Source organism: Cryptomeria japonica, chromosome 3, assembly GCF_030272615.1.
Source record: "Cryptomeria japonica chromosome 3, Sugi_1.0, whole genome shotgun sequence".
Taxonomy (NCBI): Eukaryota; Viridiplantae; Streptophyta; class Pinopsida; order Cupressales; family Cupressaceae; genus Cryptomeria; species Cryptomeria japonica.
Window position 1 is genome coordinate 516,186,798 of NC_081407.1, and position 22,645 is coordinate 516,209,442.

Sequence of the window (22,645 nt, forward strand, 5' to 3'; positions counted from 1 at the left end):
GAGCGGGGGTCGTGCCCGAAGTGGATGACAAGATAACCCGTCGAAAGTTAGTTAAAAAGTGATAACCTAATAATTAATTAGGGGGTGGGTAGATTAAATATTAATTAAGATAAATATACCTCGTGCATAGGTGAGTGCTAGTATAGGGCTCATAATGTTACGAGAAGGCCTGGAATCACAAACTTACCACCTTGTCTTCACGAAAGGATTGGTAGGGTCCGCATGAGACTTAGTTGGAACCGGAGGCTCAGGAGAGGTTACCAGAAGAAAACCAAGGATGGGGGCCGGGACCTATGGAGGCTGTACCATGGTAACCATCAAGATATGCGATGACACTCTCTTCTTAGAGTCACTAGTGTTTTGTGAGTTGAGTCACATGGATGTTTGCAGAGTCTTGTAGTTCTTTCGTACTTGTCTTACTTTGCTTGCTTGATGGTTTTCTACTATCTCCTAGCACGGTGGGGTGGTTCCATTTCGGGATCACATGTTCGGGTGGTAGTGCCACTTCCCATCGGATGATCTGGATTGTATCTTCAGGGGAGGAAAGGCTTCGCTGTGTTTCTTGGTTCGTGGTTTGTGTACTAGCTCTTGTTCGAGATCGTTGTTCAGTTGAAACCTTGTGGTCATTGTATCAACTTTTATGTAACCTTGATATTGTATCTTTGTAACCAGTGGTATTATTGGAAGCCATGTATTTATGGATATTGTAATATTATTATGTCAGTGAAATGAATGTTATTGTTTTGATCGTATGTTTAAATGGTTTATAGAAATTAGATACATTGGAATACTTTTATTTCTTTATTATGAAATTTGGGTGTGTGTAGTTTTAAACTTAAGTTTTCAATTTATCTAATTAAATGGATTAACTATGGTGTTAATATAATCTACGAAATTAATCTTCGTTGGTTACCCTTAGGAAAACATATGGTAGACTTCCACTTTGTTGTTAAATGTGTAATGGTTATAGTTAGTGCACTTAGTCTTTAACAAAAAAAAAATTTATTTCATCCTTTAGTTGCGTAGTTGTGTTGTTTTCCTTTTGGGTTCCTGGCGGGGCATTACAACATTGGCCAAATGAAAGGTGTAGGACACATTTCCCAAGCCTTACCCCTTGACAATCAAATGGCTCCATTTTACATGCCCTCAAACTAGACCATTCAAGTTCATTCACTAGGTATTCATTTGAAATCGCAGCAAAATTTTGAAATGGGCCTCTCAAATTCATTCAAATTTATGAGACCCAACAGAGATATCTTAGCAAGAGTGGCTTTAAGTTGTTCAATAAGATCATACTCTTTACCAAGATGTTGTGATATATGAGGTACTAATGGAAGAATAGGTTGAGAAGCAGAAAGTGAAGAAGGAATAACTAGAGGAGGATTAGGTTTCCTATTGTTTCTTGTATTATATGCATGAGCAACCAAATTATAACTCTCTCAAGTAATCTATTTAGCATACTCATAAGGACTCTTAGTGGGATAACCTCCTTGCATAGTAATAACTTGTTTGTTAGGAGTGCAAAAGGAATCATTACTATAACCACCTTGAACCACCAAGAGAGGCTTGTTTTGTGGTTGAAAATTTTGAGGAGGACTACCACCTTGAACCATGAAGAGAGGTTTATTAGTTGCTTCATAACCATTCACCTATATCATATTGATCAAAAAGGGTTTGGGAATATATGGGGAAAATCTAGTAGAGCTAAAATCATCAAGTGGTTCACAAAGAGGATTATCAACCTTAAACATTTCTTAATGAATAGGTTTTTCTTCAGATTTAATGAAAGGTAAATCCCTATAGAGGGGAGTATTAATTTTATTAAACCCTTGCAACCTAAGATCATTATCTTGTTTCAAATTATCCTTACAAGGGGTGTACATTTTAGGAGAAGGATAAACATCATTCATATGATGAGGATTATTGAAAAAAATGTTGATAGTCTCTTCTTGCAAAAAAATGTTATCGTGGATAAGATCAATTTTGGGAGAGGAAGTACCACTAGTCATTAATGTTTCATCCCTAGAGGGAAGGCTATTGAAAGAAGTTATAGTGTTACTAGGAAAGGTAACCATCGTATCATCCTAAATCACCAAAGGATCCACATGGGGGAAGTACTCTCTAGGACAAGGCTCAACATTGCTCTTCAAAGCTTCATCCTTAAGAGGGAGATCTTTGAAAGAAATATTAATAATCTCTTCTTGAACTAGGGTATCCTCATGAGTCGAGCCAGTTTGGGGAAGCGAGGTGTTACTAAGGGAATTGTTAATCATACCACCCTCTTTTACCATAATATCTTCTTTCACCGAGGTGCTTTCATCAGGGAAAAACAAATTAAGAGAACAATGAACATCATCATCCAATGGTTCATCCCAAATAGGGAGATCATTGAGAGAAGTGTTAAAAATATCTTCTTGCACTAAGGTGTCCTCATGGGTAGGGACAATTATGGGAGAGGGAATAACACTATTTATTAATGACTCATCTTTAGAAGGGAGAGCATTAATAAAGATTTTATTGAAATCATCCTCTTGCCTCAAAATGTCCTTAGTAGGATCGTTAGGAAGGGGGTGAAGTGATAGAACAAGATCTAAGAAACTATTATGATGCAAAGATAAGTTGGCCAAAGGCCGACGTGCCACCCTAATATTGATGGCATGGCAACATGAAAAGATTTGAAATTATCCTTTAAAAAATATCCAATGAAACTGTGCAAGATTATCATGTTGAACCCCTAAAGAGAGAGGGAATGGGACTCAGGCTACAATTTCTTTTTATAGTGTTTTGACTATCAAATTCGGTGGCTTTTCTGACAATGTCATGCATGTGAAAAGGAAAATTGATGATATCTCTGAGATGGTGGAGACTCTTTCTGCAGGTATTCAATCTTAGGATAGTGGTGGTCTTTCATTGTCTTGGTATGGTAAGGAAACACAAGTGGAAGAGGGTTGGATTTCTATTAACGGTAAGAAAGCTAAGTTCTCTAAGCCCTCTTTTGGCATGACTCTTCGCTCCCACAAGAGTAGCTCCAAATGTAAATCTTGATGGTTCTTGGTTCGGGGCTGGTTGTTGGTTGTTCTTCTTGCAACTTTTGATTTAGGTTGGGGGAGCCTATTTTTAAAACCCATGTATATGGCTATGGGGGCCAAAATTACCCATGGTTGTATGTTGCTTTCATGTTCCTTTTGTTATGACAACATTCTGGTTGAGGGTTCTAGATCCATTCAATATCTGATTTTAAAGGGTTTCGAGTCCCTTCAAAACCTGTTTTTACCTTTATAAAAAACAATACAAATAAAGAAAGTAAACTGAATGCCTAAGCAATGAAGCAATTATGTGATTAACTAAGTGCAAGAATATGAAATATAAAACCTAACAACACACAATGGTATAACAATATTTTTGAGATTTTTATGGTTTTCATAGAAAAGAAACATGCAACGACAAGATCTAATCAAACGGATACAGCGATAAGTTTATAATCTATATGTTTCAAAAATGATTGCAAATATGAATTAATTAATTGCATATTAATCAAATCTGAAAATGAATATCAGAAGCATAGGACACATCAGATTCACCAAAATGGAATCGGGTAAACTAGAATCTAATCCCACTTTCATCCATACATTGAAATATGAAAGAGCCTAAGGAAGTGATTCACTTTGGCTAATTCTTATGAAAGAGAGCCATGGAATACTTTCAGGGTTTCTATTCCTTCATTGATATGAAAGGGAATGTGCTCAATGTAGGAGAGTGCAAATGTATGCTAATATAAGTAATGAAAACAACTAGAATAATAGTAAATATCAAACTGGTATAGAAATGAAACTGAGACACAAAGTACAAATCTGAGAGGGGAATTTTGATATGCACCTGATGCTGAAATATGGGTGACCTTGAGCAGGACCAGGGCATTGGGCGCCTTGGTCCTAGTGACTTTACTGAGATAGAAACTACAAATCAGCAAATTGAACCACTTTGGATCTGAATTACCAAAATCTACACTTGACTAAAGAGGATCAGGGCGCTCCAATCCCTGAGATCCCAGGCCAAATTCTAGAAATGGGTTTAAGACAGATTGCTGAGATCTCTCAGAAATTGCTCTCTCCGACGAAAACTTGTACTTATGCCTACAAGCTGGAAAATGGTTTGTGTAGCTATATGGGGTTTTTCCTTATTCAAACCCCTTGTTTTGGTGATTTTCACCTTCACAAATAGCCAATAATATATTGAAAAGTGTGTGTTCCCTAGAATCTCATGTGTTTGTAAGATTTCTATGAGCTAAAATGCAAACTAGAGTTCTACCCAATGTTTGGAGTAAAAACCCTAAATGAATGTAATGTAGTGCTTCAAATCACAAATGCAATCTAGATCTAAAGCAATAATGAAAAATTGAAAAATGAATGATATGTAGATCTGAAAACTCACATAGAGATATGAAAATAGCATGAAACCATATCAAACCTTAAGGGAGAGACACAAGCTAATCAACAATTAATTATCTCCTTATTATTCCTCAATATCTCGTAAGCTTCCATGGATGTTAACAAATATTGATAAAGACTTGATGAATGATGAGTTTGTTGATTGAAGACTTCACATAGAACTTGCACTTTTTCTTCACAAGAGTCTCCTTCAATTGCTAATGAATGGATCTTTCAAATGAGGAAATAAAGAGTTATATATATGAAACCCTAACTTTAATTTTGATCATAGGCCAACCTAGAAATGATAAAATTTCTCACAAATTGATATTTGAACATTATAATATTGTCAAATTAAGCTCCTAAAATTTGAGGAGAAAAAGTCGGGACTAATGTGGTGGTCGCTCTAGTCCAAACAAATTTTTCCAAATTTCTAGGTATGCAAGATATCGTGATTACAAAGTCAAATCTAGCTCGATGCATAAATCCAAGGTGTTTAGATGTGTGAAAATAAGCCTTAAAGATGAGAAATAGGACTTTATCGAGATTAATTAAAATGAAAATAAAAAGGGGCACACTTAGGGTTAAGGGCCCAATTTTATAATATGTGAATTGATGAGAGAGGACTTTAGATTTAATCAAATTAATAATTAAATGCCTAAAGGAACCTTGAAAATGCAAAATGCAATGGGACACACTAAGACAGGTGTTAACCTAAGTGTGGATTTATACAACCCTAACTAGGGGTGTTGATGCAGGAGCATCCTCGGTTCACAACAATCTTCCATCAACCAAAAAAAAATTCTTTTTTGTTTTGTTTTTTGTTTGTAGTTTCAGTTTTCCTTTCTTTGTGTCCTGGTTTTGGCTCACCGGTTCTTATGGAGTTGGATTCTACTTGAAGACTTGATCATCTTGCTTGCTTTCTAACCGTATCTCATTTGGATCACTTTCCAGAAAGATATCGCTACCGGTTTCTTTGATAGTTTCTTGTTACTGGTTGCCTGAGACCTATTCTAGTGATCTACCAGAACCCATTTCGAAGCTTGCAAAGCCTTGGACATTGATCTCGATGTTTCTTGGCGTGTGGTCAACCTTCTATGTTTCATCCTTTGGATTTTCCGAAGGAATCTCTTGGTGGAGGCCGACCTCATTCATTTTTGCACGTTAGGGTTTTGATCCTTTTTGGGCCAACCAGATTCTTTTGGATCGATATATATATTTGTAATCATGCTTTAGAATGGAATCAATCAGAGAATCAAGGAGTATTGGATAGATAGACTGTGCCTAGAAGATAGATCTTTCAATTCAAGGTCCTGGTGTGACCTATTCTACGAGGCCTATGTGCTGCTATGTTGTAACTTGGTTGTTCCTGGTTGGATGTAATTAACTTTAATGCAATAAAACTATTTGTTATGCATTGCCTTTATCATATATGCGTGTTTCCATTGTGTTAACTCTTGCTGACCGGTTTGGACTGATCTCCTCGAGGTCCCTCCTCACCGGTGACTGCTTCATGTGGTATCAGAGTGAAGTTCGTTCCAGAGGTTGTGTGTCCTAAATCTTGTTGTAGGGTGGCGGATTGTGGATCTGACCTACAATTACAGAGGACTAGCATGGATCAATGGCACGAAGAGGAACTAGGAATGGTGGAGTGCATGGGAATGCAGACCTTGCTGTAATGGAAATATTGCAAGGAATAGCAGCCCGGTTAGAAGCCATGGAGACAGCCTAGAGAAGACGCCAACATATTGAGGATGTGAGAGAATATGAAGGAGAAGAAGCCCCGATAGAACAAGTGAACCTATCGGCAGTTGATTCAGAGGAGGAAAGGTTTTTAAGGGTTTTGAGTAGGGCAAACACTAAACCTAATTTTAACCCACCAGAATATGATGGAAAGTTAGATTTAGATGAATTGATGGATTGGATCTAGGAGATGGAAAAGTATTTTGATTTTGAAAACATGATAGAAGAAAGGAAGGTGAAGTATGCCTGTACCCGGCTGAAAGGACATGCATCTCTTTGGTGGGAGCACTTGCAAGTTGATAGGAAAAGAAGAGGTAAAGAAAAGATTAAGACATGGGATAGGATGATTGCTAAGTTAAAATGAAATTTTGTCTTAGCAAATTATCAAGTAGATTTGTTCCGAAAGTTGTAGAATCTGAGAGAGAAGGAATCTATTGTGAAGGAGTACACCGAAGCATTTTACAAGTTGAACATCAAATCCAAACATATGGATGATGAAATTCAACAAATTGCAAGATATTTGAATGGATTACGGATGTCTATACAAGATGAACTCAGTATGATCAAAATAGAGAGTGTTGAAGAGGCTTACCAATATGCAATAAAGGCTGAAGAGAAATTGAATAAGAGGCATGAGCAGAGACAGAGAGGTAGAGGTGGAAGGTTTATCAGAGGAAGATTTCAAAGAGGAAGAGGATACGCTAGAGGAAGAGGTACTAGTACAGATAAAAATGAGGACAAGGAAGTAAGAAAGGAAGGTAATTCATACCGGAAGGATGATAAAAATTTCTACCGGTGTAGAGAACCGGATGGTTAATTACGGAAATAAAAACTTTCGAAGACAAGAGAAAAGGACATTCAAAGGAACCTATTTTAAATGTGGAGGAGAAGGACACCGTGCATTTGAATGTAAGAAGTCAGAGATGTTAGCATCCCCTCAATTTTTCATTACAATTTCAAGCTTGGTGATCACCTTTGGTGTTTCTTTCCTCTTTTGGTCCTATGTTTCCTATCTTTGAGCCTAAGTCATTGAACCTTTTCATAGTTCAAAGGTTCAAGGTTCAAGGTTCAAAGCACGCTTTAAGTAATCCTCTTCATGACTTTCTATCATTAAAGTTGGCTTTAAAGACTTTAATAACATTGAAGGTGGCGCAGCAAAAGGGAATATTCCCAGCATCTCATAGTTTAAAATTCTAAATTTAGAAAGAAATCATGAAAGCATTAACCATTTGTGTAAAATTGATAGGTAATTAATAAAGTGCTAGGTTCCTATCATATCACTGTTATCTCACATGTTTGAATTAATCATTATGAAGCGTGTGTAGATCTTTCTCAGCTGAAATCCCATTTGTTTTAAAAGACATGTGAATTCTCAAAATTGTAAAAGTTGTAGCTGCTATTATTGGAGGAGTCAGAGACGTCGAAGGTAATTTCAGCTCCATTCTGCCAAGGGTTTCACAGATTTCATGGTGGTTACAGGTGATTTTTGATAATCTCCCTCTACTATGTTTTTAGATCAAAAGGTCGGTCAGAGTAGGAGAGATCTTTTGTTTTGGAATAGAATTTTGTCTTGCTTAGGTATTGTTGTTTAATGTAAAAGTGGCCTCAATGAGGCCAATACTTCCAAAAATTGATCGAACATCATGCTCGGTGAGTATACTTCTAGATTTGGACGACACCTCTTTGGCCCAACCTGACATGGGAGATTTCTTAAAAACAAATAAAAGCCCTTAAGTTGGTTCAATGATGGAGAGGATAGTAAGAAGTGGCCTTATGGAAGCCGTTGGTTTTCCAACTGCTGCTCACTATCTAGATTTGGTAATAGCGTGCATGAATAGATATGACGCTGATAACAGGTGTATTAGAACCAGTAGTGGCGAGTTGTTGGTGATGGGGATCCCACATAAGGATCCATACGAGGACTGCTCAACTGGGACCTCATATGCATTTTCATATGAGAAGAAAAGCACATATAGAAGCGTTATTGCAAGGAATTGGCTTCTAAAGGTTCAAAAAGGGGGGTCTTGATTACCTAAGCCTCTTACCAGGGAACATCTCATCACAAAGGTATGAGATTCATCATACTTCTCAATAGACTTAAAGGAAACTTGTACTCTTTCTACTGGGAGGATTGGATCTACTTCTATATCCAAGTGTTATTAGCTGACGAGAAATATCTTGACTCGGCTCAGGTTATCGTTGAAAGGCTTTGTGAGGGTTTGAGCAACTTTGTTGTTATGTCTGGCTTTTACATGTCTTTATACGCATTCTACATATTGGCATGTACCATGGATTGGAAAGGATTGCATAATGAGCCATGGGTAGACAGAATGAAGGTCTATGACTATTACCCTTACCTGCAACAACAAAAGTATGCAGAGTATTTCACTAGATGGAATGATGTTTTCGTAGGAAGGCTTGCTTTTGAATTGCAAGGGGATATCAATAAAAGAATGTCAGCAGAGGTCATGGAGCTGGTTAGCATCTATGAAAGTTATTTCATCTAGTTTTCCAGATTTACTTATATACGAGTGGGCAGTTTTGAAGGTGAGCCATTCAAATTACCCAGATATGCTTTTGACAACTATGTACTAATTGAAGTGAACCGACAATTGGCTCACATTGACAAAAGATTAGCGACAAAGGGTAAATTAGGAGTTGTTTTTCCTATTGAACTTGGTTATTACAGTTGTAAATCTATATATGATGCCTTGAACTTAGAATTGGAGTTCAAGAAAATGAATCTACATCCTTACATTGCCAGGCCAAAATTTGACAACAAGGGATACACTGTAGAAAATTTGAATGTGGATGACCATTTCTTCCATGAACCCCAGTTAGAAGATTATTGGGAAAATTGTGGCGATGAATTTGAAGTGAGGAGGAGGTTATGGTCAAGGTTCACTCTACAATAGGTTATTACCATGAAATTTCCCATTAATGTATCAAGTGTAAAAGAAGAGGAAGGGGAAGATGTCTTAGATCCTGAATTCAACGAAAAGGTTCAAGGGCAGCCAATTCCTGAAATTGACGGGGAAAAAAGAGAGGAAGAAAGCATTCAAGCCAAGTCCTTCAACGTCATAAGAAGAACAGAAAAATAGCTAAGGGATCGAAGGTTTAAAAAGGATTCAAACATGCCTCCCCATGAATTAACAGCTGGTCCATGTGCTACAACTCAGATTCCTACTTATTCCTCTAACAAGATTGTTGATATTGCAGGTGACACAAGGCCAATTATTGAAGAGGTTCAACCCAAAAGGTCAAAGAGGTCTCCACTGAAATCTTAAGCAATCTGAGTTACTCACTCAAGGAGCAAAATGAAGAGTAGAGAACCAATGGTGAACCAAATTGTTGTAGACTTGGATCCAGGTGAAGAAACTGAAGTGACAATGGATCAGTAAGTATTGAATAACCCTCCATTGTAGGATACAAATGTAGGTAAGGAACCTGAGGAAGGGCCAAACCCAATGGGCACTCTAACTATTATTGACTCCTCGGATGCTCAGACACCTCCATCATCTAAAGAAACTCCCAGCACTCCTTAATGGCTAGGAGCGTCAATTGGGAAGAAACATAATGTTGTCCCTATTAAACAATTCCCATGGAGGATATGGTGAGCAAGTGCCTAGGAAAAATATTTAAACCAAAGAATCTCAAAATGCAGGCAATGGTGGAAGTGGACGAGGCAACAGGTCATTGGGTGGCTGAATTAGCGAAACCCATCTCAGGAAGAGATTCAGAGAAGGCCACTGAAGATGATTTTACTTTGGAGAAAATTGATTTGGGAGTTGCTTTGATGACGGTAGATGCTAAACACCTGGAATCCTCCACAGAGAGGATGATATCCAGGTCTTGGAAGGATGAGAAAGATATAAAGGAACTAAAACAAGTTATCACTCAAATGGCAGAGTACATCAATGCCATACACCATCCAAGCCCTCAGCCATTGTCTCAGATGATATTGTCCTTTGATCCCAAATCACCGGTGAACCAGAATCTGTTAGATCAAGTCCAGAGGAGCTGCATGATAGCTGAAATATTCGATAAATGGCTTGATTCTATTGCACAACAAGGTTCAGACTACATTATCAGCTTGGTTAAAGTATATGAAGATGCCATTACTATGAGCAAAGAACTTGAGCTAGAAACTATTGCATGGGAGAAGGAAAGAACCAAATGGGTGGCAGTCTTGGCCCAAATGAATGATGTGCAGAAGTTTGGTGTGATAAAATTCCTTACTGAGAAACCAGTAGAAAATCTGGATGATAATGTTCTTTATGTGTCAAGAAAGAATGTTGAATGGAGAAATTTGATTATTAGGCAAGGCCGTGAGGAATCTGCTAGATTACTTAAAGGGTTGAAGGAATTGATTGATACAATGCAAAAGGATTTAAAGTGCATTGATATACGACTCATGAAGGAGGATGGGCAGACATTTGAAGCCGCTGCAGCTATGGCCAAGATCTTCAAAGACTGAGTGCATCTTGTAAAAGAAATGAAATCTCTGACCACCGATGACTTTTCAAAAGTGGCGAGGATAGAGTCGATGCTGACAGTCTGCTTTGATCACTTGGAGGCACATAAAGAAAAGGTTACGCAGGTTAACATGGACAAGGAAGTGTGGAAGCAACGTATCCAACACATTCGACTTCCATACTTTCAGGTTATGTTGAAATTTTCAGCAGTGCATCTGGAGTGGTGTAATGTGTGTGGTGTAGTGGAAAAGCAGGACAAATCAGCGGTTGCTTCTTCCATGATGGAGTCCTAATCAGCTAACGGATGAGCTGTCATCCTATCTATGACTTTTATTTATTTAGTTTCATAAAGTTCAAAGCAGATAGTTTCTTTGACTCTAGGTTAGAGTTAAAAGGTTTAGGTTTATTTTGTAACAAACTATTGGCCTGGAGGCTATATATGTAAAAAAGAAAGCTTTGTTAAGGTCCGAAAAACTTTGATTTGGAGGAACAGATTTGATTTTCCTTGAATTTCTCAGAACTGATATTTCTGGTACTTGAATGAAATGCTATTTTGATGCAATCTTTAAAATTTGTGTGTTTGAAGGATTAGCGATCTCTGTTGAGATGTATGCTGATGTGCAAGATATGTCATTTCATTACCAGTTCTTTCTGTGTTTGTGAATTCATTTATTTTTCATTGTTTACAAAATATTTCATTGTTGTATAAATGAAACTGATCCCCCTTGTCCTGTGGGGCATGAGTGAGAATCGATAAGTATTTACACTACTTTGAGTTTACTTTATTTTGAGTTTATTGAATGGATATATGTGAAAGTAGAAGTCTGTGAGCTCTACACTTACAAATAGATCTTTGTAGCATTCTTTTGTGTTGATGAATGAATGCGAAAGCCTTTCGCAGTTTTCTGGTGAAAAATGTATTCATTTCTAAATTAATTGCATAAAAATTCATTGCAAATATCACAAGGAGCTTCCCTCTAATGCAGAGGATGAACCTTAATTCGGTTCACCCAACTGTTGGTTCATTTGTTTTCCTTTCATAAGGGGTGTGCACGAGTCAATATTGTAATATACATATATAAATTAAAGAAAGGACAAATCTGTTAACCAACAAATTTTTGGTGACTCTGCTGGGGAGTGGAATCACAAGACTGGTCACCTGGTTACAGGATATCAAGAATTGGATTGTCAATTTTTAAGAATCTTTTTGGGTGCCGTCAATTTTTTTCACTACAGACAGACTGGAGTCAAGAAGATATACTAGGTCTCAAAGGCGGGAAGGGATAATTGACTCTATTTTTCAAGAATTCCAGAACCTAAACTTTCAGCTCTCCTTTTCACCTCAGAGACGAGCAAGATGTAGACCTCCTTCTCCATCTCCTTCATTCCCTATATCCTCGGTTTGTCAGGCTCTAACCTTGCATGGTATTTCTTTAACCAGTATAATCAACTCGACCCCTCTCAATATCATTCTTCCAATGGCAACAAACAATCCTTGGGGGGCTGCAGTAGGTCCATTGAACTTAGGTTTAAATCTGAATGCTCTACCCAAAGGAGTGAGAGATCACTTGCCAAAATTTAGTGGTGATGGGAAGACCAGGGTTGATGAACACTTGAATGCATTCAATGTTTCCTATCGTATAATAGCTGTCCAACATGAAGATGTTGCAGTGAGGCAATTTGTACAAACACTAATTGGAAGTGTTGTGGATTGGTTCTATCATCTGCCAAATAGTGTAATAACAAATTGGCAGGACTTGAAAACAAGGTTTGAAGCAAGGTTCAAAGTAGTAGAGGACGAACACTCTCTTTTGGCTCAATTAGCCCAGTTAAAAAAATAGATTTTGGAATCCATGAGAGATTTCGTAGCAAAATTTGATAAGATTGTACATAAAATTTCTGTCAATCATAAACCCTCAGATGACAATCTGAAATGTTTTTTATAAATTCCACGCCTTTAGAGATAGGTTTTTTGATCCGCGGACAAAGAGTTGCAACCCTAAGTGATGTCAAAACACTTGCCATTGAGTTGGAGGATGACTTGATCACTACAAAAAAGTGGAAGAGAGAAGTACAGATGCCCAATGCTCAACCCTCCACTTCTTCAGATCCTTTAATCCATGGATTGATGAATGATGTAATAACTCTTAAAAGACAACTACCTAAAGCTAGTACATCTTATTCATCACATTATCAAGACATACCTAGGAGGAATATAAATCAGTCTTTGGAGACCGGAAACAAATCTTTACAATTACCCCTGACCCAACAAAGATTGGCGATTGAAGCCCCACCACCCAAAGGGAGTATGTGTGTTTTTCATCTTATAGATGAGCATTATGGCAATTATTGTCCTGAAATGGTGCATTATGCACAGTTGATTAGTTCTAAAGAGATTTCAAATGAATTAAGCGAAGAAGAATCTTTTAGGCAACGTGGTGACTCTGAAATCCACTTCCTAGAGTACGAGTCAGATTTAGAAAGAGGAGGTGACATTTTGGTTACTTTAGAGGATCCTTCATGTGTTGTGCTGACAAGGAATCAACAGAATGTAAAGCCACAGGGTGTCCCTTCATCCTCTACTGTGAATTCTAAAGGTAAGGAAATTGTTTCCAGATTTCAAAACAATGATCATAAGCATCAATAACCTCAGTTGGTAAAATATGTAGAAATAGAAGGTTCATTTGATATTGTAGAGTTTTGTAAGTCCTCCCAGATCCAAATTACACCGGCTGAGTATCTTAAATTAAATCCCAAATAATTGGATAGACTTGTTAAGTTTGTAAAAGGAAATAATGTATTACAAACTAATGGAGCACAATTGTCAGTAAATGCTACATTGTCTTCCCAAAGTGATGTGTCAGCTCATCATGTTGCTCATATAGTGACCCCTGAAATAACTGCCCTCCAAAGTGATGATGAATTGTCTGATCTTGAGTCAAAACCTGAGCCTTTTTATATATAATTGCTCATAAATGGTCATAAATTAAACAATTGTATTATAGACTCAGGTGCATCAGATAATATCATGCCATCTGAAGTAGCCAAAGCGTTGGGGTTATCCTTGACAAAAACCTTTGGTAGATGTTATTCAATGGAATCCAAACAAATACCCCTATTAGGATAGATCAAAGATGCTCAAGTAGTCCTTGCTGCTCACCCGAATAAAAGAATCAAGCTAACTATTCTAATAGTTGATATCCTTGCAAGCTATGGCATGTTGCTAAGTCGTACATTTTGTAGAGACTTGGGAGGTGAGATAAAGATGGATTGGTCTCAAGCCACTATTCCTATAGGAAAATAATGAGTTAATTTGCAGCCTGAACCTAAATCTAAGTTCACCATTTTTTCCTCTGACGATCCAAAGGCTCAAATTTTGTATCATGAATGTCAATTTAGAAATTACATGATTTTATCTGATAATGAAGCTACAAAAAATGTGTCACAACCGGAGGCAGAAGAAAATTTATGGCTAATGGAGTTTGATGGGAGTTGTGCAGCCTCAGGTTCTAGTGTAGGGGTAGTTCTTATTCCTCCCTCTGGTATTCACATTCCTTTTTCTTTTAAACTAGAATTCAAGAACACAAAAAATATGGTTGAGTATGAAGCTTTATTGTTGGGATTGGCCGAAGCAGAGAAATTGGGAGTAAAGTTTCTCCAAGTCAAGGGAGATGCAGAGTTGATTGTGAAACAGGTCAAAGGATCGTTCAATACAAAAAATGAGAGATTGAAGCATTACAGAAATAGAGTCTGGGATGAAATTGAAGATTTTGATGCATTTTCTATTGAGGCCATTCCCAGAGAACAAAACTCCAAAGTGGATTCTTTAGCAGTATCGGCTTCTTTATTGATTCCTCATCCTGAGTTTACCAATGATACTTATCGAGTGGAGTTGATATATCGGCCTAGTGTTCTTGATAACTCTGAGTTTTGGCAGGTCTTTGAAAATGATAAACAAATTAACAATTTCATGCAGTGTATAGAAACATTCGCTACTACATTTTTTGAAGGGTCAGATGTGGAATGTAAAGAGTTTTCACCAGAGCGGGCCAAAGAGCTAAGTGATGGAGTTATGCAGTTTAAAGGGATTAAAATTCCTAAAGTTTTGGTCTCTTTAGAATGTCTTTTTAATCACCATGATGCTTATAAGAAAAGAAAAGATGAACAGATTCCTATAGTCCAAGATGTTGGATGTTATGAAAAAATTAACATTGGCACTAAGGAAGATCCCAAGTATATAAATCTAGGAAAATGTTGCACACCTGCAGAGAAAGAAAGGTTCATTGCTCTCCTGCTGGAATACAAAGATGTTTTTGATTGGTGTTACGATGAATTGAAGAACTTCAGGGAAGGAAAATTTCAACATCACATTCCTCTGAAGCCTGGAGTGAGTCCTTTACGACAAAAGCTTAGAAATTTCAATCCTAAAGTAGCTAAAGCAATATTTCAAGAAGTAGACAAAATGTTGAAGGCCAGGATTATATTCCCTATTCACCATTCTATGTGGATAGCCAGCATTGTCCTTGTCCAGAAGAAAAATGGGGAAATAAGAATTTGTGGGATTTTAGGAACCTGAATCAGGCCAGTCTCAAAGATAATTACCCATTACCTTCTATGGATCATATTTTGCAAATGTTTTCAGGTTCAAAAATGATGTCCATGCTTGATGGTTTTTCTAGTTATAATCAGATCAGTGTTTTGGAAAGTGACCAACATAAAACTACCTTCATTACTTCTTGGGGTACTTTTTCTTATAACAAGATGCCATTTGGTCTGATCAATGCAGGGTCGACCTTTCAGAGGGCTATGGACTTATCTTTTGGTCATTTGAAAGATAAGATAATTGTTGTATATCTTGATGATTTAACTGTCTTCTCAAAGAGAAGAAAGCATCACTTGAGAGATTTGAGGCAAGTGTTGCAAAGGTTCCGTGAACATGGAGTGTCATTGAATCCAAAGAAGTCAGTATTTAGGGTGATAGAAGGTAAATTGCTTGGTCACATCATCTCTAAAGAAGGAGTAAGAGAGGACCCTGAGAGGGTAAAGGCAATTCAATAGTTAGGTCTACAATCAAATAGAAATGCAATCAGATCTTTCTTTGGACAGGTAAATTTTTTGAGGAGATTCATTCTAGACTTTGCAGAAACCACTAGGTACATTGTAAACCTGATGAGTGAAAAGAAAGCATTTAAATGGAATGAAGAGGGAAAGAAAGCATTTGAATCAATAAAGGAGGCCATTGCCCAAGCACCTGTTTTGGTTAATCCATATTTTAAGAAGGATTTTATTATCGATTGTTATAGCTCAAAGAATACTATGTCAGAGATTTTTCTACAAAAGAATGAAGATAATGAAGAAGTTCCAATATCCTTCATGAGTGTTCCCCTAAAGAAACATGAATTGAAATATTCCCTGATGGAAAAGCAAGCGTATGCAGTCGTGAAAGCTGTAAAATAGTTTAGGTACTATATTCTTCATTCTCACGCAGTTGTTTATGTGCCGCATTCTGCACTTAAGAGCATTTTGACACAATATGATATAGGAATAAATAATAGAGCCTCATAGGTATCTAAGATTCAGGAGTTTAATTTGGACATTAAACCAAAAAAATTAGTGAGGGGACAAGGCCTGTGTAAGTTGATTACTGAAAGTAAGAATGAAACGACTGAGGAGCTGCCCTTAGTCTTATTTGTTGGGCTTCAAGATTCCTGATTTGCAGATGTTGCATATTACTTAACTTATGGGGACTGCCCAGCACATCTTTCTCCAAGAGAAAAACAGAACCTGAGAGTAAAGGTTGCCAAATATGTCATTTTTGATGATGTGTTGTACAAAAAGGGGTTGGATGGAACTTTCCTGCACTGTGTGTATAAGTCACTTCAAGAGTCATTGTTGAAGACCTTTCATGATGAAGCCTGTGGTGGTCATTTCTCATCAACAGTAACGACTTACAAAATCTTGAGAAATTGTTATTATTGGCCAGGTATGTTCAAAGTGTAAATTATTCAAAGGTAAACCTAACTTGCGGCATTACCTTTTCAACCAGTAGTTGTGGACGAACCATTCAAACAGTGGGGTTCAGATTTTATAGGTCCCTTGTCACCTACCTCAAGTGCATGGAATACACACATACTGACAACCACTGATTACTTTACCAAATGGGTTGAAGCTATTCCAGTGCGGAAGACAACTTTTGAGATTGTTTGTAATTTTCTTAAAGAAAATATTCTGGTTCGATTTGGAGTTCCTCAAAAAATTATAACTGATAATGCAACTAACTTCTCTTTTGCTGAGATTTAATTATTTTGTTATGATCATGGGATATCTCTCGCGCACTCTTTATATTATTGCCCTCAAGGTAACGGTCAGGCAGAGTCAAGCAATAAAAACCTCATAGATATTATGAAGAAATTGGTGAGTGAAATTTTCAAAGACTGGCACAAAAGATTGTATGAATCTCTTTAGGCAGATCGTACATCTCCGAAAAGAGCTATAGGAATGTCACCTTTTGAATTGGCATATGGCGTGGGCGCTCAGGTGGCACTTCCCTTAGAACTTGCGGCTTCCAAGTTACAGACTGTCATTGAGGATGTGTATTTTTAGGATTCTTTGGAGAAAAGGATTATGTGTTTGATGATGATTGATGAAGAAAGGGACAAGCTAGTTGATTAGATCACAAAACATCAAATAAGGGTCAAGAAAATATTTGATAGGCGAGCCAGGACATGAAAATTCATGCTGGGTGATTAGGTTTTGCTTTGGGACAAAAGAAGGGAACCAAAAGGGGCACATGCAAAGTTTGAATCATTATGGAAAGGACCATTTGTAATTTAGGAGGTAAAATTCCCTAACTCTTTCAAATTATCATATCAAGATGGTTTTGTTCTTCCTTTGACCTATAATGGGCAAGATTTGAAGCTATATCAATTGTAAGCAAGAGTCCCTAGTGAGTCTTGTACATAAGTTTTGGTTTGTTTAGTTTGTTGTTTATGTTCCATTTTTGTGTTTGTTTCGGTACTTTTGAATAGGCTTGTTTGTGAAACCAGAGATCCTAGGATTCATGTCTAGGTCCCTTGCCATCCCAGTCCCCAGTCAGAGCCAATGTTAGCATCCCCTCAATTTTTCATTAAAAAATCAAGCTTGGAGATCACCTTTGGTGTTTCTTTCCTCTTTCAGTCCTATGTTTCCTTTCTTTCAACCTAAGTCGTTGAACCTTTTCATAGTTCAAAGGTTCAAGGTTCAAAGCACGCTTTAAGTAATGCTCTTCGTGGCTTTGTATCATGGTAAGGCAAGCACATTGTTGTAATTTGTATTGAACTTTGAATCCTTGAACCTTTTTTTGGTTCAAGGTTCAACCAGTTCTCTTGCGTGAGTCACGGATATGTAATGTTATTTAACGAGCAAGTGTGAACATGTTAAGTTGGTATTAAACTTGAACTTTGAACTATTTATAGATCGGTTCAAGGTTCAAAACTTCCCTTTCTGTTTGTTAAGATCTTTGTTCGTTACCGATGTTGTTTTGAGCCGCAAGTTGAGAATTCTTTGTTCTGTCTCCTCGAATTGAACTTGAACCATTGAACTCTTTGCGAGTTGGTTCAAGGTTCATTCCAAGTTGGCTTTAAACATTTTAATAACATTGAAGGTGGCGTGGAAAAAGGGAATATTCTCGACATCTCATAGTTTAAAATTCTAAATTTAGAAAGAAATCATGAAACCATTAACCGTTTGTGTGGAGTTGATAGGTAATTAAGAAAGTGTCTGATTCCTACTATATCATTGTTATCTCACATGTTTGAATGAGTCATTATGAGGCATGTGTAGATCTTTCTCAGTTGTTTTCTCATTTGTTTTAAAAGACATGTGAATTCTCAAAATTGTAAAAGTTGTAGTTGCTATTATTGGAGGAGTCAGAGACACCGAAGGCAATTTTAGATCCATTCTGTCGAGGGCTTGACAGATTTCATGGTGGTTACAAGTGAGTTTTGATAATCTCCCTCTACTATGTTTTTAGCTCAGAAGGTTGGTCAGAGTAGGAGAGATCTTTTGTTTCAGAATAGAATTTTGTCATGTTTAGGAATTGTTGTTTAATGTAAAAGTGGCCTCAATGAGGCCAATACTTCCAAAACTTGGTCGAACATCTTGCTTGGTGAGTATACTTTCAGAGTTGGATGACACCTCTTTGGCCCAAGCTAACTTGGGAGATTTCTTAGAAAGGGATAAAAACCCTGGAGCTGGTTCAATGATGGAGAGGATAGTAAGAAGTGGCCTTATGGAAGCCACTGCTTTTCCAACTGCTGCTCCTTGTCCAGATTTGGTAATAGTGTGCATGAATAGATATGACATTGATAACAGGTGCATTAGAACCAGTAGTGGTGAGCTATTGGTGGAGATTAACAGAGAAACAATAATGGCTGCAATGTGGATCCCACATAAAGAGCAATACAAGGACTGCTCAACTGGGACCTCATATGCGTTTTTCTTTAAGAAGAAAAACACATATAGAAGCATTAATGCAAGGAATTGGCTTCTGAAGGTTCAAAAAGGGGGGTCTCGGTTACCTAAGCCTCTTACTAGGGAACATTTCATCACAGAGGTGCGAGATATCGTCATATGGCTCAATAGACTTAAAGGAAACTCACACTCTTTCTGTTGGGAGGATTGGATTTACTTCTATACCCAAGTGTTATTAGCTGGCGATAAATACCTTGATTATGCTCAGGTTATCGCTGAAAGGCTTCATGAGGGTTTGAGGGTATGTCCAACTTTTACATGTCTTCATACTCATTCTACATATTAGCGTATACTGGGGATTGGAAAGGATTGCATAATGAGCCATGGGTAGACGAAATGAAGGTCTATGACTATTACCCTTACCTGCTGTAGACATCTAAAAATGGTCAGCGCTTGTGGAGTCATACTTTAACATTTGCGGATTGCCTTATTTTAGGGTTCTTGCATCGCATTAACATTTCTTCTATGTTGCGCACTTGGTCTTTATCATTTGCGAGCATCAAGTCCTTCTTCTGCATTCCTCATTTTTGTCGCTTTCGAATTAGGTCTTGTCGATAGCAATCTTCAGTCATGATTTTGGTCGATCTTTGTCCTTGTCAATCTCGTCATTTTGCGATTGATTCGTCATCGATCCTTGTCCTTGTCAATCTTGTCATTTTGCAATCGATTCGTCATCGATCCTTGTCCTTTTCAATCATGTCAATTTGGATCGATTAGTCATTGTTCCTCATCAATTGGCGCCTATCAATTTGATCTCCTTGTCAATCTTGGTCAATTTGTCATTGATTTTTGTCAACCAATCTCAATCATTTATCAACATTGGTCCTTTGCCAATTAGAATCATGATCGAACCTACATTAATTTCTTGTTGTCTTGACCTAATTCCTTGTCCACTTATTTCTAGGGTTTTATGATTTGTTCATTTAATCCTTTTTCTTCTTCTTTGTGGGTTAAATAAATCTATTTATTTAGTCCTAGGTCTCTTTCATGAATTAATTAATGGATGAAAACCTATTGATTAATTCACCTAATTTCTATTTCATCTTTTTCTTCAATTTTCTAATTTGCTAATTTCTCCTAATTTCTAATTTCTATTTCTATTTCAATCTTGTCATAATTTGTCATGCATTTTGCATAGCAACTTGTCATAATTTGTCATACTCCTTGCATAGCAAATTGTCATTTGTCATAATGTTGCCATTCTTGATTTGAATTTCCTTTCAAATCTGTTCATGCTAATCTTGTCGTCTCTCCAATTTGTCTATAAATTGGATGATTTTCTTCACTGAAAGGAGGAATCAATCACATTTTCAGAATCAATCACATTTTCAATCAATCAACCACGCTTCTAGTATCCTTATGCTGCAATTTTCATCTTGTCATCTTGCTTGCTTTCATACTTTGCTCTTGCACTTGTAGGTGAGATCCACAAACAAGATAATTTGAAGGAGAAAGAAGAACAATGGAGGTCAATTGAAAGAGACATTGGTGATGATTTTTCATTTATTTTGAATGTCTTATTTTTAGTTCTTCTATTGATGGTAATAGGATTTTATTTCATTGCAATTTAGCTTTGTGGTTAGCTAATATTTATTGCTTTGATGCATTCCATTTTCCTAGTTACATTTTTTGGTGAACCCGACGTGAACACGTAAATCTGACAATTTTGTGAGTCTGATATTTGCATGCAGGTTTTATGTGTGGATTTGCTTTTGCATGCAGGTTTTTGGTGTTAATCCATTGTTGCATGCAGGATTTTTGGACTAATCCATTATTGCATGTGTATTTTTTGGACTAATCCATTGTTGCATGCAAGTTTTTTGCACTAATATGTTGTTGCATGCAGGTTTTATGTGAGCATTTGTTGTTGCATGTGTATTTTTTGGACTAATCCATTATTGCATGCAGTTTTTTTGCACTAATATGTTGTTGCATGCAGGTTTTATGATAGGATCTATTGTTGCATGTGGGTTTTATGCAGTCTAAACAATGATTTATGCAGGATTTCTTAACATGCAATGAACAACAAATCTTCACATAGTTTAATTAGAGGGATTTAATGAACAACAAATCTTCACATAGCCTAATTAGGAGGTTTGAATGAATCCTACAATTCTCACATAGTTTTAATTAAGATTTGGATCAAAGAACAACAACAAATTCTATATTTCATGCATGCAAAAGGGTTTAAAATAAACAACAAATTGCATTTAATCATGGCTTAAATTGATCGAATCTTTTTCAAATTAATGTGGAATTAATCTCATCTAGTCTTAATTAGGATGCAAATTAATCAATAAACTCATTTGATTTTCTAAAGGTTAAAAAAAAACAATGCTTATCATGTCTTTTTTTTAATTTTGTTTGTGTGTTTTTAGCCTTTAGATACTGAGCCTGCCTCCCGATTTGCCTGGCACTTCGCACAAGCATTGGTGAGAGGGAACAACCTAAAGTGGTGACGGGCTAAAACCAAGCTCTTCTGAACCACTCTAAATAACTGTGGATGCAACGAAAGTTGTAGACAACGGGTGCTGGAATGGTATTGCGACGAATTATTCGCCGGATCAATACCCACTCGAACGGATGCCCTTACTAGAATCTCTTATTTTTAGATGCCAAAATCCTTCTATCTGTTGGCTCAGGCATTGCGATACGCGCATGCCGAAGACACCTCTCATGTACTCCTCAGTTAGAGATATCAAGTTCTTGGGAAGTGATGCCCCTTGAACTCGAAGCTTGGTATGCCCGAGAAGTGAGTGCACTGTAAGGGGGAGCTAGTGCTACCAAGCATCTAGCTATCCAGCTAAGTGTTGTATTTTATGGTTAGAGGATTCAACAGATATTGCCCTTGCCAACCATAAGAGTTGTTGTGAATGAGCATGATAATCTTGGGTCTAAGTCCAAACATCTTGTCTTTTGTGATTGTCAAAAGTTGAATTATACAATTGTCACAAAACATCATTTGTCGAACAAGTCCAAATATTGTCCAAACAAGGTTTTAAAAAGAGAACATTCATCCAACAGAGTTCAAAACATTTTCAAAACATGGCTTTCAAACACATTGAATATCCTTGTCTCAACATTCATGTCACTTTAGGCTAGGTTTTGCATAGTCCAACTTAGGTCCTAGGGCATATTGTCATCTCCCTTCATTTTAGTTCTTCTCATTGCAAGCATCCTCATTTTTGCACTTAGGTTTTAAAATCATTTCCCTAAGTTTGCATTTCATTGTCATATCCAAGATAGATTTCCATTTAGGTTGCATAGGTTGCATTTTGCATATTCCAAGTCATTGGTTTTCGCATATCCTTATCATTGTATTGTCATATCATGTCCTTAGATCGTTTTCATGTCATATCCTCAGTCATTGTCATAATCATTGCCTTCTTGCATGTAGTCTCAAAAACTAGGTTTTGTCATACTGGAGTAATCCAAATCTTTGAATAAACCCTAAGTCATTGTTAGGAAGTCTATAACTTATCAAACTTT